Here is a 12,219-nt window from a genome sequence, read left to right on the forward strand (position 1 = left end):
ATTTTGAAACTGATCGACTAAAAGTAGAAAAAAGCCAACCTTGAAATCAAACCAATGACCGGTTTGAACGGTTCATGGTTTCGAACCAAACCATGAGCATTCCTAGCAGCAAGCGTGGAGGCTGGAGCATACGGAAGTAGGGCGAGTTTGAAATTGAAACAAGTTCTGATTTCTTATCTTTTTTTACAACTAAACCTTTAGGCTTTAGCCCTCAAACCAGGTTCTCATTAATTGATTACTTGAAACTAAAACAAACTAAGTTCTAATTATTTAAAATTGAAGCAAACTAGGTTCTGAACTTCTGAATTTTGAAACAAACCAGGTTCTGATTTCGTGAAGGGCATATTACTAAGATTTGTCAAATTGATTTAGAATAAAGTTTGCTACTTGATAATACTTTTAGCTTAGCAATTTAATATGTTTTTTCAGAAATTTTGTCTTCTAAACACTAGAAATTGTTATTTAAAATAGATCATATTGCTACAACTTTTAGACAAAAGTTAAATTTTTGGGGGCTCATTTTTATCAACACCCCCCCCCCCCCCCCCCCCCTCTTTCCGTGAGTTCTCAAGAACAGCCCTGGTTGTGAACATTTTGATGGTAAGGGAAATATCATTATTAATCAATAACCATCAAATATTTATAAACAAATTATAATTATAAATTTGTATTTTTTGGAAATCAAAACCTGAAACTTACAGACAATTTCCACAACAATAAAAGTATTTGGCCGTCCAAAAATAAAAATATTTGAAAGTAGCTCTCATGCTACAAGTTGATGTTAACTTTAGACTTTTTTCTTTGCTGGTCCCCAGTTTTAATGCATATTCTATATTCGATTAAGCCCAGTCAAGCAGGAGTAAATGACTGTAAGCTGCGTGTAAATTCGTTCGACCAATCATTTCTTCATTCTTGATCTTTACAATCCGGGCTTCAAAGTTCGAGTGATCGGCTTCTCACCTTTTCATTGAATCAAAGTTCATGAAATTATGCTTAACAAAAGGTACATCTGTTAATTAGTATACCTAGCTTTCCTATATGATTTCAAGTTATAATAACAGTTTGATGATTCAGTTTAACTTTAGGCTTGACCAAAAGCAAAAATCAAATTGTTCGAAAAGAAAATAATGAATTACCTAGGGCCCTGGATTTTCACTTCGTTTGGGACCTTCAAAATGAATGAGCTGCCTCTTGTTCCACGCCTCATCATCTATCATCTCTTCATCCAAATCACTCACCCCTCACATTAATTTTCATGATGGTTCTTCACACTGAACTTGAACTTTTACCACAGTCTTTACCTTCATCAACTCATGGTCATAATCCCAATTATAATCATGATGATATATATGACGTATTTATAAGTTTTAGAGGTGTCGACACGCGCTATACTTTCACTGATCACCTCTATGATGCCCTGGTGTGTGCCGGCTTCAACACATTTCTGGATGATGAAGAGATTGAAACCGGAGAATCACTAAAACCAGAATTGGAGAGGGGCATCAAGTCATCCAGGCTCTCTATTATCATCTTGTCCAAGAATTATGCTTCTTCCACCTGGTGCCTAGAGGAATTGGCATTAATCCTTGAGCAGAAGAGAAACCGTAACCAAATTGCGATCCTCATCTTTTACGATGTTGAGCCCACCGACGTCAGGAAGCAGCAAAGCAGCTTTGGGAAAGCAATGAGAAAGCATAGACAGAGGATGAAGACAGAAACAAGTGTAGAGAAGAAAAGTGAATGGGCCCAAAAGATAGAGTTGTGGGAGAGGGCACTCACACAAGTTGCTAGTTTAAAAGGGAAAGTTGCAAAGAACAGGTAACTAAATCACTTATTTATTAAATGTGAAGCTAGAATCACTTATTGAATATTTGTTCAACAAGAGAAATATAAAACATTCTGTTATAATTAATAAAACAGTAAAAAGATATATCTCGAAAGAGACGCAAAGTAAATGCAACACTTGGTATTTGAATTGTCATATCTTTGGATCAGGCTGTCTGGCTTTCAGAATGTTGTTTCATATTTTTCTCATTTAAATCAATTTTAGAAAAGAGACGGAGTTCATTGAAGAACTTGTTACAGACGTCCACCGTAGATTAGGGGTATGCTTAGGTAATGCCCACGCACTTCTTATCGGGATGAAAGATTACGTCAACTTCATTAGTTCATGGTTGAAAGATGGATCTTGTCGTACCACCGACATTCTTACACTTGTAGGAATTGGTGGGATTGGGAAGACATCTTTGAGCAAGTATGTTTTTTCGGTTACACTCTGCTGAATTCCAACGAAGCATCTTTATTGAAGATATCGATACAAAATGTAATGCTCGCTCTAATGAATTGCTTGATTTACAAAAGCAGCTTCGCAAGGTCATTTCAAAAAAACAACTACAAGATAGTGATGTCTCTAATAAGGTGTTTATAGTGCTCGACGATATTGGTAGTCTCGACCAGTTGGATGCCTTACTTGGAAACAAAGCTTTACATCCAGGAAGCAAAATCATTATTACAACCAAGGATGCATCTCTAACAAAAAAGTGTGCATTGTTTGACCTGCCAGTTCAACCCAATCATAGAGAGGTCTCTCTTAATGGATTATACGAGCCTGCATCATTAGAGCTTTTATGTATTCATGCATTCAATAGCCATACGCCCAAAGAAGGTTATGAAGATGTCTCGAAAGAGCTTGTGAAATATTGTGATGGGCATCCATTGGCTCTTCAAGTTTTAGGTTGGTCTCTAAAAAAGCAAGATGTAGCATATTGGAAAGATTGCATAAAAGTGCTAAAGAAAGAACCTCATTCCCATATAAACAAGGTACTGAAGATGAGCTACGATGCTTTGGTATTCGAAAATGATAAGGAGTTGTTTAAGCATATCGCCTGTTTTTTTTTTGGGGGTAGATAGAGATATGACTGAAACAATATTGAATGCATGTGATATAAACACAAGACTTAGGATTAGGAATCTTACTGACAGATGCCTTCTTAGTGTAAAACAGAACAAGTTGAAGATGCATCCATTGATTCAGGAGATGGGAAGAGACTTGGTGCGTCAAGAATCTCGTAAGCAGCCATGGAAGCGTAGTCGATTATGGTGTCACGAGGAGTCATTAAAAGTGCTGAAACAGAAAAAAGTAAGATCTTTTTATTCATTTTGCAGTTATGCATGCGTATGACCTTTATAATTTTATTTTATTTTATTTTGCATTCCCTTTCTTTGTAGGATAAGGGAAATCTTCTAGGCCTTGCCCTTGACACGAGAATGCTTGTCGGAAAGAAGTTAAGTGTATCACTTGAGCTAGAAGCAGACTCCTTAAGTAACATGGATAGTCTGATGCTACTACAACTCAATTATGCGCATATATACGAGTGTTTCCAAAATTTCCCAGAGGAGTTAAGATGGTTGTGCATGCATGGGTTCCCTTTAAGGTCTATACATTTAGGCTTACCATTGGAGAATCTGGTTGCTCTTGACATGTCCTATAGTAATATTGAATATTTTGACATGTCTTATACTAACCCGCAATCACCTGCTAAGTGGAAAAAGGTACGATTTTATAAATTTATGTCTGTGATTGGTAGTAATAAATAATCCACTTAGAATCTTAGATAAACTTTGAATCGCGATAGTAATTAAAACTATCACAAAGTAGTATTTTAATATAACAATTGCCTTGGTTTACATGAAATCTAAATCAGATATTCATATATATGATTCAAAGTCACACTCAAGTCTTAAGCCTAAAATCAAACATAGAGAATTGTTTAGTTTTTTCTTCTAATTCTGTAATATCGAACAGTCCATCTTGTGAATCGCAAATGAAGTTCCTCAGATGGAATAAACCGTTTATTTTTGTGGTTAATTCAGTTGGTAGATTAATCCAATGGCAACTAACCACCATGTGTGTCGTTTAGGTTCATTCCTTAAGCTGCCTCAAACCACGCATAGGGAGTGTGCACCCATTAACCCTCAAGAACGAATTGATAACGGAAACACAAACAAGCACACAATATTTAGGGTAAACCTCACGTATTATTATACTCAAGAAACTAGCACAAAAATTGAATATAATAAACCTCTCACAATTCCATAACCCTAACATGGTTATGTATTTATAGGGAGACCTTAACTTGAACAACAAGTGAAGCCCAAATATAAAGCCCAATTGTAACCCCATAAACCCATTACATCATTAATGAATTCCATAGGCCCAATAGGTCCAACCCGGTCACCAACACGTGGCGGGCCTAATACGATGGAAATTACCAACAATCACCTCCCTAATTTCCGACTCGAAACTAGGAGATCTTCAACGCCGAGCAATCTTCTCATCTCGTCAAACTTGATTCTCGCAAGTGCTTTCGTAAGAATGTCAGCTCGTTGTTCCTTGCCACTAATGTGCTCCACCATTAACTCATTCCGCTTCACACACTCCCGTATATAGTGAAATCGGGACTTTATATGCTTGCTTCGAGTATGAAAAACAGGATTTTTAACCAAGGCAATCGCCGATGTGTTATCAATCATTAACACCACTTTTTGCAATTTCCTTCCGGTCAATTCTGCCAACAATTCACCTAACCATTCAGCTTGTCCCGTAGCTGAACTTGCCGCCATGTACTCTGCCTCGCATGATGAAAGCGCTACGATGCATTGTTTTTGTGAGCACCAAGAAATCGGGGCTCCCCCATAATAAAACACATGACCGGTGGTGCTTCTTTCATCATCTTCATCAATGTTATGGCTACTATCGCTGTACCCGATCAACTCCTTTGATCCACCTCGTTTATACCTGATCCACCATCCAACAGTTCCTTGAATAAACTGAAGAATTTGTTTAAATACTGCCAAGTGAGACTTCTTTGGAGATTGCATATATCTATTAACCATGCCAACCGAAAACGCCAAATCAGGTCGAGTGTTTAACAAGTAACGAAGACACCCAACCAACTTTCGGTACTCCGTTGCATCTGCATCAACATCATCCTCGGCTTTAGATAATTTCACATTAGGATCCATGGGTACACTTTTAGGATAGCAATCCTCCATCCCGGCTTCTTTCAATAACCGACGAGCATAAGCACTTTGATGGATTTGAATCTCATTCTCCAACTGTGAGACTTCGATTCCGAGATAGCAAGTGAGCATTCCCAAATTAGACATTTCAAACTTCTTGGACATCGCAAGTTTGAACTGATTAATGTGATCGTTGTTCGAACCCGTAACGACCAAATCATGGACATACACGCCGACAATAATAATATCGGTTCCAATCAATCTCCGATACACTGCTTGTTCTTTCGAGCACCTCACAAATTTCAAACCCATTAAAATACCATCAAGCTTGGTATTCCACGCTCTTGGTGCTTGTCTCAAACCGTATAAAGCCTTGGTTAGCTTGTAGACCTTGTTTTCCTCCCCGGGTACAACAAACCCATCTGGTTGAGAAACAAAGACCTCTTCTTATAGCTCCCCATGTAAAAATGCCGACTTTACATCTAAATAATGTAATTGCCATCCTTCAGTAGCTGCAATGGCAATGAGCATACATACGGTTTCATGTCTCGCTAGCGGAGCAAAGACCTCGTCAAAATCGACTCCTGGTTGTTGCACATAACCCTTTGCCACGAGTCTTGCTTTATATTTATTAATTGAACCATATGCATTTCTTTTCACCTTGAAAACCCACTTCAATCCGATAGCTTTAGCCCCTCTCGGTAACTCGGTCAACTTCCATGTGTCGTTTCTTCTAATGGATTCGAGTTCCGTTTGCATAGCCTTTATCCACTCCGGTTTGGATTTTGCTTCACCAAAATTCCTTGGTTCACCTTCTTCTAACAAAAGAAGTTCAATGTCCTCTACTTCCAAACATAGGACATAATCATTGAACTTAACCGATGCGATCGAAATACGTGTAGATCTTGTTAAGTTAATTTATGGTTCGTCAAGTGATGTTGTCGCTAAACCAGTTGCTGCTGGTGTCGCTAAAGAGGTTGCTAAGTTGCTAGAATTAGCGACCAGAGCATCAGAATCTGTCGCTAAAGGTGCTGACGGGCTGTCTGAATTAGCGACAGAAGCTGTCACTGATTCTGTTTTCGACTCTGGCAACAGTGCTGAATTTTTGTCGCTAATGTTGTTGCTTCCCATAGGCTCGGTTACAACTTGCCCAACACCGGTATCAATAACCCCGTTCCAATCAACCCAAAATAAACCCGGTGCTAGCTCCGTTTCTTCATTGGTTTGACCCGAATTAGACCAAACCCATGTCTTCTTCTCGTCAAAAACCACATCACGAGCTATCACAACCTTCTGGGTATTCGGATCGAACAACCGATAAGCTTTGGATCCGGTTTTAACTCCGATATGCACTAAACTCCTCGAACAATCATCGAGTTTTTTCAAGTGAGTGCCCACTATCTATGCATATGCCACATAACCAAATACTTTAAGATGAGCAATATTTGGTTTCTTTTGTTTTAACATCTCGTATGGCGTTTTCTCCTTCAGGGCACGAGTAGGAATCCGATTCTCAATATGTGTTGCATGTCGGATTGCCTCACCCCATAAGTAATTCGGAACACCCATTGCTTTTAACATACTCTGTGTCATCTCCAATAAGGTTCGGTTCCGTCTTTCAACCACCCCGTTTTGTTAAGGTGTGTATGGTGCCGTTAGATGTCTTCAAATACCTTCCATGTCAGAAAACTGGTTGAACTCATGTGAGGTAAACTCACCACCTCAGTCGGTACGAAACGTCTTGATCTTTTTCCCGACATCACTTTCAACCAATTCCTTAAACTTCTTGAAAGCTTCAAACGCCTCATCTTTAGCCTTCAACAAATACGTCCAAACAAATCGTGAGTAATCATCGATTAAAACAAACACGTACCTGTTACCCGCTATTGTTGGAGGGGTAATCGGCCTACACAAATCACCGTGCACAAGTTCTAGAGCTCGAGTTGCCCTAAACGCCGCCGAATTAGGAAAGGATTGCCTCGTTTGCTTCCCGACCAAACAAGATTCACATAACTTGTTTTCATGGGTAACGCCACGCATTCCTTCAACCATCTCCCTCCTAGCCATTAGCTTTATTGACTCAAAGTTCAAGTGGCCAAGCCTAGCATGCCACAACCAACTTGTTTCTTCAATTCGGCTAAGTAAACAAACCGGTTTACCAATCTTTAATTGTATCTGGTATAGCCGATTAGGGGAACGAGTCACCTTCATCAATAACCTACCTTGCCGCATGCATTGTAAGGTAGTTATCTTTTATACGAATATCACACCCGTGTTCCGAGGCTTGACCGAGACTAATAATATTGCTTCGAAGACTCGGTATAAAATAAACATCCGTAAGCAAACGAAGTTCACCACTTTTAGCCTCAAATAAAATCGACCACTTACCATTTATATCAACATAAGAGTCATCACCAAACTTAACCTTTTCCATGACACGATTGTTAAGTTCAGAAAAGAAAGACTTGTTACCCATCATGTGGTTACTCGCACAGTTGTCTAGGTACCAATCATCACCATCTTTGGACTCGTAGTTTCCTGGTATAACCTTCTTTTCATTCAAGAACAACGTTTCTTGAACACTCTTCATCATAAACAGAGAAGGATCCCTTGTCTCGGATGCTTCAGCTAACTTTGCTTTACCTTGAACTTTCTGTTTTCGGTTGGGACACTTATGGACAAAGTGTCCAAACTCATCACATCGATAACATTAAACCTTTGAGAGGTCTGGGGTTTTGCCCTTATGTTCACGGTTTTCCCGGTTCATGGCGTTTTCTTGATGACCGCGGTTTTGACCCGACCCGCGACCACCTCGTCCTCGCCCTCGCCCTCCTCAACGTCCACGTCCTCCACGAGTGGACTCACGATCATTGTACCGACTACTTGAGGATCAGACCTTTGAAACATCCGATCAGCCCCCAGATTACGCGTCTTAATCGCGTTCCAAATCTCCTTGGCCGAATCAAGATTACCCACTTGCATGATTGTTGCTTCCGGGATCGACTGATAAATCAACGCAATCGCGATGTTGTTTTTATCATCGTCGGTTGCACCCGGATCAATGGTATCCCAAACCTTATGCACGTTCAAGAGTACCTTCATTCGAATAGCCCATACCGTGTAATTGGTAGAGGTAAGCATGGGACTTTGGAACGAATTTGGGTTCCCACTCGTCTTCATTGTTTCTTTATCACCCATTGATCTTCGTTAAACCAGCAAAGTTCGAACCGTGAAACAATAATACTACCAATTTGTCAAACCCAAAAATTGGGTTCAAAGCCTTCTCGACTTAGAACAATGATTTATGATTATGCAAATAATTAAATATTACAACCAATTGTGAGAATTACCAATTTAAAATAAAGATACTGAATAATATCTAGCACAGTCTTACAGTGTTTCAACCAAATTCACAAAAAGACAAACCTCCTTATTTGACTTGTTCAAAGAATTAATTGTTGATAAATAATTCATTGCTCTCTATTAAATCGATGGTATCTCCTTGACAAACCCTTGGTAGTTGACAACAATATTTCGATCACGGGACCGCCAAACGACTTGCTTCTTGAACCTTGCTCTGATGCCAATTTAAGAACGAATTGATAACGGAAACACAAACAAGCACACAATATTTAGGGTAAACCTCACGTATTATTATACTCAAGAAACTAGCACAAAAGTTGAATACAATAAACTCTCTCACAATTCCATAACCCTAACATGGCTATGTATTTGTAGGGAGACCCTAACTTGACCAACAAGTAAAGCCCAAATATAAAGCCCAATTATAACCCCATAAACTCATTACATCATTAATGAATTCCATAGGCCCAATAGGTCCAACCCGGTCACCAACACGTGACGGGCCTAATACGATGGAAATTACCAACAAACCCCGTTGTTCGTCATGTACAAAATCAGATTATACACCACACTTGGTCACTTCCTAAACCATATTAGAGCTTAACCTAAATCCTGTTAGTCTCGTGTAAAACTCAATTATTTAAGATATATAACTGATAGCACTAAAATCACCACGCAAAAAAACTCTTATTATTCTTTCATCTTGAATAAATGCAATTCATTACTTATTAACTTATCTCCGGTTAATTTAGGGATTGATTGGATCAAGCTCGAAAGACAGGCTATTGCTTGGATCATTGAAAATTCTTGATCTGAGTTTCTGTAAACACCTTCTTAGTGTTGGTGGTTTTTCCCAACTCCCTGCACTTGAGAGGTTGATAGTTAAAAAATGCACAAGTTTGATTGAGGTGTGTGAATCAGTTGGTCAATGTGGTGAACTTATCGACATTGATATGAGTTACTGCTACGAGCTTCAAAAGCTTCCAATATCCGTAGGCAACTTAAAGAAGGTTCAAACACTATTGTTAAAAGGTTGTAATGCATGTGAATTCATCATAGAGGATATGAATTCATCACAAGATAACATAAACTCACGAAAGTCTTCGTCTGCCATTATAGAGGCTATGCCAAGTGATTGCAAGTTCTTTATGACTTTTTTACCGAGCTCATTGAGAATTTTGTCACTTGCAAATAATAACTTGTATAACGAATCGTTTCCAGTGGACTTCAGTTGTCTTGCCATGTTAGAGGAACTGTGTTTAAGTAAAAATCCAATTGTATCAATGCCCAATTGTGTTGGAACCCTTCCTAAGCTTCATGTACTTAGTATGGATTACTGTTATAACCTGATATCAATTGAGCATCCTCCACGTACGCTAAAAGTATTATCAATAGGGTATTCCCATATATATCCGCCGCCAAGAAAAATTAAATTTGATCCAGAAATGTCCCCACTTAGATTAAGAGGGATTCGGATACCATCATCATATTCATCACTTGAAATTGATGGCATGGTTAAAATTCAACCTATGGCAGATGTTGAGGAAAAGGTATTACATAGTTTGGGCTGGTCAAATTTAGAGTTCATCAAAAACAAGCGCTTGGAAACTCGTAACATCTCTAGAACCAAGGTATCCCTAAATTATTTGTCTATCATTGGTATATATGTATGTATGTGTGTCTTATGAATTTATGTGGTTAATGTTGTATTTGGCAGTTGCATATCCCCAAATTATTTGTCTATCATTGGAATATATGTATGCATGTGTGTCTTATGAATTTATGTGGTTAATGTTGTATTTGGCAGTTGCATTATGAATTTGGAATATTCAGTACATTTTATTATGGGGAAGGAATGCCGAACTGGGTTAGTTGTAGAACTGAGGGCGCATCAATATCATTTATCATCCCATCATCTCCTAACAAGCTTCGAGGATTGAATTTATGTTATGTGGAGTGGACCTCATTTCTAGGCAATGAATTATTTTTCTTGCCTAAGATCAAAATTAGAAATATTACAAAAAACCAAACATGGGTATATCATCACTGCATCAAGTATGTTAAGGATGTATGGGTAGGCGAAAATTGTTGTTTAAGTTTTTTAAGCCATTGGATGTTTGGGCAAAATGAGATGAAAGCGGGTGACCACATTACTATTATTCTAGAATACACATTTCCCGATAATGATCAGGTTTTTAAGGAGTGTGGGATTGGTCTGGTGTATGATGAAGATGGAAATATTGGGGTAGAAGAAGAGAATGCGTTGGGTTATTACAAGTCATGGAATCACATCATTGGTGGAGATCTCTCTGCGTTTCGATTAACGACTGGAGAATACATCCTAAATAACAACCAATTTACTCTGGATCTTGACAATGAAGGTAGATGCCGTTTCTATAAATTAATTTAGTCTTGTGTATTTCTAAGAACATAGCTAAGATAACTTGTTTATTTTCACCAGTAGAGAAAGGGCTATTTAAAGCTTTCTCCCTAAAGACGTCGAAATACTTGGGTCTGAGGTAGATTTGCCGTTATCTCATGACATGATTAAAAACGACAGTGCGATAAAGATTGATTTTTATATTTTTATCCATGTAGGCACAATGTTCACAAAGGACTCTTGCTGTATGTCAACAAATGTTGCTTGGTCAAGCTCAACCTACCTTAATTCCATGCCAAGTAATCCCAATTCTATCATTCTTTGAACACTTATAAGAAAGTCTTAAATTTATTTAGAAGTTTTTGGTTTTTTTTCGAACGGCTGTATAATTTTTCGGTAACAACTGGTTTCGGGCAGCAACGGAGCCCACGTGGAGGCCCAAAGACAAACAAATACATGCCAAAGGTTATGCCACGTCAGCTGGGGCGGTGTACAGGTGGACTCTATGTTGGTGATCCAGACTGGCAGAATCAGCAGGTTTGTTACACCCTTCCCTTGCTATTATTTACTGAAGGTTAAAATTGATAACTAGGTTTTCGGGAATAACAGATTGTACCAAGAAGACGAATATATCCTTACACGCCTAATGATGAAATCTCTGCATTCGCAGAGGCTTCATTAACACAACAAAGGCCTGTAAGCCCTCTTCATCTTGAAAATGAAAAATAATCTTGATATATGAATTTTTGGATATAAGTGTAACGTGTAGATATTGCAGATGCTGGGTGAGAATCTGGACCCGCTAGTGGTACAGCTTGAAGCCGAGTTAGAAGAAGATGAAGCAGGAATACCATTAGAAATGATGCCGGAACATCTGACGATCTTTGAGCTTGAATTTTAAGTTTACTTTCCTATATACCTTTCTAGTTGGTTAATTTTATGTTCATGCTTTCTTTTTATTTTATCTCTGTTATTTACTAGTCTAGAACAATTTAAGTATCATAGTTTTACGTTGCAAACTAATTATTCAAAGATAAGATGATAATTGTGATAGTAATATTTTTGTAAGCATTTATAAAAAAGTTTTAAAATAGACAAGAACCCCCCCCCCCCCCTTCTTCTGCTTGCACTATCATTGCATGATGTTACAAAACAACTCTGCCTTCTTTTTCTGTAAACTGATTCATATCTGGATTTAGGATCTCAAAAACATATTTCTGCATGATGCTATTTCTTTTCTGTAAAATGATTATTCTTGTTCTAATTTAGCATAAGCATCAACATTAAGGTTCTACGACGCTTATCATGTATGAATAAAATTTACAAGCGCCAGCCTTGAATATGAAAAGCTAAATAGCAAGCATAAGCCATAGAACTAGAGCTGCACTAAACTGTTTTTGGGCTTAAACAAGTTTGGTTAGAAATCGGTATGGTTTATGTCAAACAAAGTCAAA

At 38.2% G+C, this 12,219-nt stretch overlaps 1 pseudogene across 1 annotated transcript; it reads left to right on the forward strand.

Moving 5' to 3' along the window:
• The first annotated feature begins 1,258 nt into the window (after positions 1-1,258).
• On the forward strand, positions 1,259-10,963 carry LOC143584288 (disease resistance protein RUN1-like; annotated as a pseudogene). Its single transcript, XR_013144339.1, has 6 exons — positions 1,259-1,818; positions 2,051-3,139; positions 3,229-3,552; positions 9,138-10,016; positions 10,193-10,766; positions 10,847-10,963. The product of XR_013144339.1 is annotated as a disease resistance protein RUN1-like (transcript).
• Positions 10,964-12,219: the final 1,256 nt, after the last annotated feature.

Source organism: Bidens hawaiensis, unplaced genomic scaffold (genome assembly GCF_021521415.1).
Source record: "Bidens hawaiensis isolate Kalapana, Puna unplaced genomic scaffold, B.hawaiensis_p1.1 tig00032903_1, whole genome shotgun sequence".
In the NCBI taxonomy this organism is placed as follows: Eukaryota; Viridiplantae; Streptophyta; class Magnoliopsida; order Asterales; family Asteraceae; genus Bidens; species Bidens hawaiensis.